Here is a 5420-nt window from a genome sequence, read left to right as displayed (position 1 = left end):
AATATGAATTAGGCACGAATAGTAACACAAAAGATTAAGAAGCAACGGTTGGGTTCTTCAGCAGATAAAACATCCCAGAATTTAACCTCCCTCAGTCAGCCCAGAAATCAAATCTACTTTCCCATAAGACAAAAGGAATGCCAGTTAGTGCATTTACAACACCGGTCACCTGACCGATGCACGTAATCTTCCCAGGCCCACAAAACTCCAGCTGAAGGGCCCCGTTCAACTTTCCTGGCGCCAACAGTTCACCACTCGCGGGAAATCCACGAGAAAAGACGAATGTTTTCTTTTTTAAAAAGACATGTATTATCTGCACAATCAACCCAGAGCTTACAGGCACAAGCTAATTAAATAAGTTAACTCGCCGACGTCTGGAAGAAATATTTAGCCAGAGCATGAAATTTCTGTTCCCAGTTTTCAAGATAGTTGGAATGGGAAGGGAAGGTATCTTCTAATCTCAATAGTACAGGTTTCCCACTGCAGGATTTCAAGCAGAAAATCAGACATTTAAATCACACCTTCAGCGAAGGGGCACCTACCTTACCGGCCTAGCCATCTCTAAAATGCGGACACCTGCTTTCCGCGAGTTCTTGTCCCCGCACCTGGCAGGCAGCCGCCAGCTGCAGAGTGAGCACACCTCGCGCAGTGCAGACCCCGAACCTTGGGAAGCCGGTCACAGCCCAGGGGGTCCTGCTCCCGCCGCCTCCACTCCGCCCAGCAAGTTTCCGTAGGCGGCTCCCGCGGCAGGAGCGGGGGTCGGGTATCAAAGGGTCCAGCAGCCGGAGACGCTGCTAGGAACACGAACAACCTAACCGGAGCCGCCTCCTCCTTTTAAAGACCACGGAGAGGTGGGCGGAGGGGACTCCAGGAGCCCACGTGACCGCCAAGCGGGTGGCCGGGAGATCTCCGGAGGACCCGGACTCCCCGGCTCAGGACCCACGCGCACCTGGGCGACTTGGGGGGTGGGGGGTGGGGGGCGGGAGAAGGCTCGGGGTCACCTGCAGGGGTAGCAACGCCCAGATGGCGGCCCTCGCCCTGTCTCGCATTTAGGGAGTCTGAGGCGGGGCCTGGAAAAGTGCATTTCTAACCAGGTCCCGGGTGATGCTGAAACTGATGCTGCGGGTCTGGGGACCACACTTGGAGGATCTAGACCCTGACCCACGTGGCCTGGGAGATAGGATGCTCCGATCTCATTAACTACGGAAGTCTGACTAAGGATCTAGTCTGGTTGACCCTGAGAGGCTTTGGGCTAGCCCAGCCCCCAGCAGCACGAGCCGCCGCGTGCCCCTGAGAGGCAAAGCCGCTCGGCCACGGTCGGGAGGGGACGTGTGTGTGTGTGTGTGTGTGTGTGTGTGTGTGTGTGTGTGGCGGGGGGGGGGGGGGTGTATGGGTTCTCAGCTCTCAGGGACTGAGGGGCCTTTTGCCTTAGATCAAAGATCCCAGGAACATCCTCAAACTCACCTCCTGTAAGGAAGCGCCCGCGAATAATCTGTGCCCGCTCTGCGACGACGCCCCTCTTCTCTGGCTGCGCCTCTGTCAAGCTCACTTCCAGGCGAGCGTCCCCTGGTGGCAGCTCCAGTTCCCCCAACTGCGCGGTTCCCAGACGCTCCTCTTCTGCTGGCCAGTTGTCCCTCCATCCGTCCGCAGTGTGTAGGCGAGGACTGCGCTATCGCTACCGAGAAGCAACTGGCTTGAGCACAGCTGTTGATGGCAAAAATGAAGAGGAAAGTAGCAGATGTCCCATAGGCCACCTCTAGTGAGCTTTCAGTTTCCAGGAGTAGTCCACAGGTGGTGGAAACAGGCTCCAAATGTGGAGAGCCACCCACTTTATTTTTTTTTCAAAATACATTTTTATTGACTTTTTACAGAGAGGAAGGGTGAGGGATAGAGAGTTACAAACATCGATAAGAGAGAAACATTGATCAGATACCAGATTCGAACCGGGACCTTTCACTCCACAGCCTGATGCTCTATCCACTGAGGCAAGCCACCCACTTTATAAACAAGGTAACAAAAGTCTCTACTTCGCCCAACTCCGATTTTCATTAAAGCCAGGACTCCTGGACTCTCAAGTTGTAAGGCAGAGTTTCCTGATCCGTGAGGCAGATGAATTAGTTTGGACATGAAGTAGAGTTAGCCAACCAGATCCACGCTGGGAAGAACTGTAGATGACAAGATGCTTACCTTTGCCAGTCTCAGCCTCCCTGCTCCCTCTCCTGGGTGTCTCTCCAGGTACCCGGTACCCATATGCTCCTTCCTTCTTTCCACCTTAAGGAGAAAAATCTTAAATAATTGTTTAAAAGGTCTTTCTCCCTCTCCCTCTAAAAAAAAAGAAAAATCTATTTAAACACACACACACACACACACACACACACACAGTATTGGTGAGGATTAAAAAACAACAGCCCTGCAACAAACGACTAGAGGAATGCAATGCTATAGAATGGCTTTGGGTTGGCACGCTCTCTCTTCTGAGGATTACTGAGAAGATCTAGGTCCTGGGGTGCTCTTACCCACTCTAGAGTATAGCAGCACCAGGCTCGTTCTTCATATGATGTGGCTATAAATTAGTCTGTTTTAAATAAAATCTAGAGATGAAACCCTAAATTTATGGAATTAATAAAAGAGAAGGGAAAGACTTGTTGAACCTTCAATAACATCATCTTTATTTTGTGACGATGAATGAGAAAGGTGAGATTACTAATGTGATATGTCAGGTTATCCTAGCTGCTCATAAATTAGGGTTCATAAAATAGAATTTGACATTTGAAAGTTGAATTTGGGTAGGGCTCTTCAGGATCATGTGTTTTGTGGAATTAAAAATGGACCTAATATTTATGCATCTTTACAGCCCAAGCATCACAGTAGGCGGGCTTGCACAGGTTGGTTCATTTTTATTTCATTTAATCCTCATAACTTCCCTATATGGCTGTCCCTGCTTTATAGATAGGGAAACTGAGGCTCATAATGATGACATTTATTTTGTAAGGTCACCGTTATGGATGTGGCAAAGTGAAAATTCTAAAAGAGTTCTTGCTTTCTCCACTGTTACCCTGTGATGCTTTTGTTATTTGTTGTGTTAAACTGAGCATGTTTGTCCTGAAGGGCCCTGGTCTTGCTGAATGAAATTGTGGGAAACCCTTGCCTAGCCATGACCACCTGTGAGCATATTTACATAACTTTATTCTTCATTGACATATGTTTGATTGGAGCCCTTAGTAAGGTGACCAAGGGCATAAGCAACAAGGTAGACCTAACCTGATACCTGGGCACCCAGACCACAGGACAAGGTTACTCTGACCTGCAGCTGAAATGAACCACCTGGCAGCCAGAGTGGGCAGCCAACTCCTTGTAAGTCCCCTCCTTTGTCTCAGTCCTTGGTCTCTGACATTTGCAAGCATTCATGTAAACGCTTAGTCCTTCCTAGTGCTCCCTGAAGTTACTAAAATTCTACCCGGATCTCTTCACACCTTTGAGTTTCTAATTTTCTATCTATTTTAAACCAAACAACATGAAGAATATAAGTTCCTGTCTTCAGTTGGCTTTATCCAACTCTAACAGAAGCAATTCTCTCTTAAGCTAGAAAAGAAAATAGCCCCTGGAGGGCACTGGCATGAATGTGAACACCAGTTGAGAAAGAAAATGTTTTTAAAAACTGTTAGAAATGGTCGCAAATTGTAACATGCAATTTCACAAATAACTCAAATGCAATACTGGAAATGCAGCATCCTTACTGTTCTGGCACAGAATAAGATAATATTAATAACAGATCAGGCAGTGTAACATTCCCAGAAATTAGATCAAAAGAAAATAGCATATAGACAGACATGGCTTATGAGGCCACAGATTCTAATCATATCGTCTGATTCCATGGAGTTTAGAACTTAAAACTGACTAAACTTTTTCTACTTCTTATAAATATATTTAACATTTTCAGCTTCTTTGTTCCTATCATGGAAGGTTACTAGAAATGTCTCTTTAGACCACATGTGTCAAACACAAGGCCCTCGGGCCAAATCCGTCCCGCCAGGCCTTGCAATGTGGCCCGCACCGCGCTGTCATCACTGCACTCCGCTGCGTTTCCATCACAATGACAGTTTATGACTGTTCAGTAAACCATTCGGCCTGCGATTTAGGCTGGATTTTAGATTTTGGCCCCTTCTCTGATTGAGTTCGACACCCCTACTTTAGACCCAAATCAACTAACATGTTATAATGCGTATTGATTGCATTTAATGGTTCTTGGGAAAATACAGACCCTAGCTTTTGTGTACAAAGAGAAGGCGCTTCTTTCACATATATTTTCACTTAACCTGATGAGCTTAACCAAAGAAAGGAATGGTATTCTCCATTATTGAATCCCCTCCTTTATTGGGAATTACAGCCAGAAAATAAACTGCAAGTAGTTCAGACCGCTTCTGAGGGATTGCCAATGTTGTCCAATACACAGGCTCCCTGCACCCTCCCCTTTTTTTCTCTTTACATCTCTGTCCAGGCAGTTTTGCTCACTGATCTCTCCATAGTGCCTTACAAAGAGGACTGCCACCCTAGGAGGACATTGGTTTATAGTTAACAAAGCACTTACATGGCTAGGTCATGATTCATTTCCATACCCGCTCTGTGACCATTTTATCCCTGTTTTACAGGTAAGGAAACGTGAGTGAGTGCTTCAGATGTACACTGAGAGGAACCCAGGTCCGGTCACCTGATTCATGTAGATACATACGTACCTCCTGAGAAAGATTCCTTCCCTGTGCTTCTAGGGAGCACTGGGGTCTCTAATTGCCTGCCATATTGCTACTGCTAGTATCTGTAGGTTTGACTCCATCCCTCCCTCTGCCTTTCTCACCCTGTCTTGGTTTAAAATACCATTCAAGGAAGCAAATTATTGACAGCACTTTAGTTTTTTTTACCCTAAAATTATTCTCTCACACACACATACACACACACACAAATAATTTTCACGTGACATCACATTAGTTCTTCCATAGAAAACTCTTCTTTGACAACAATTCTTGCCCTCGTGCATTTATCTCTTCTTGAGGGTGCCACCTTACTGCTTTACATCCCTACCTGAGACAAGAGAATAGGAAGGCACTCACTCTCAGGTGATGACGGGGGTGGGGGTGGGGGGCGAGGGGGGGGGAGGTAGCCACACTTACTCAGCAATTGCTTATAAATCCTTTCTCTGCAATGTTTCATTTCATCCTCAAAAGAATCTCTCGGGGTAGGTACTATTTATGTCCTCATCACACAACTAGTTGCTCAACATCACATAGCTAGTACGTAGCAAAAGGTTCAAACCAGACCTGTTTCACCCTAAGGCCATTCTCTCTGAACTGCTGATCTCCCTAAGGCTTTATACTCTAGTTGAGGAGAAAAGACAAACACCTAAGAAATTATCTACAAAGGTAGTG

Source organism: Pipistrellus kuhlii, unplaced genomic scaffold, assembly GCF_014108245.1.
Source record: "Pipistrellus kuhlii isolate mPipKuh1 unplaced genomic scaffold, mPipKuh1.p scaffold_m20_p_1, whole genome shotgun sequence".
Lineage (NCBI taxonomy): Eukaryota > Metazoa > Chordata > Mammalia > Chiroptera > Vespertilionidae > Pipistrellus > Pipistrellus kuhlii.
Note: the sequence above shows the minus strand (reverse complement) of the source record.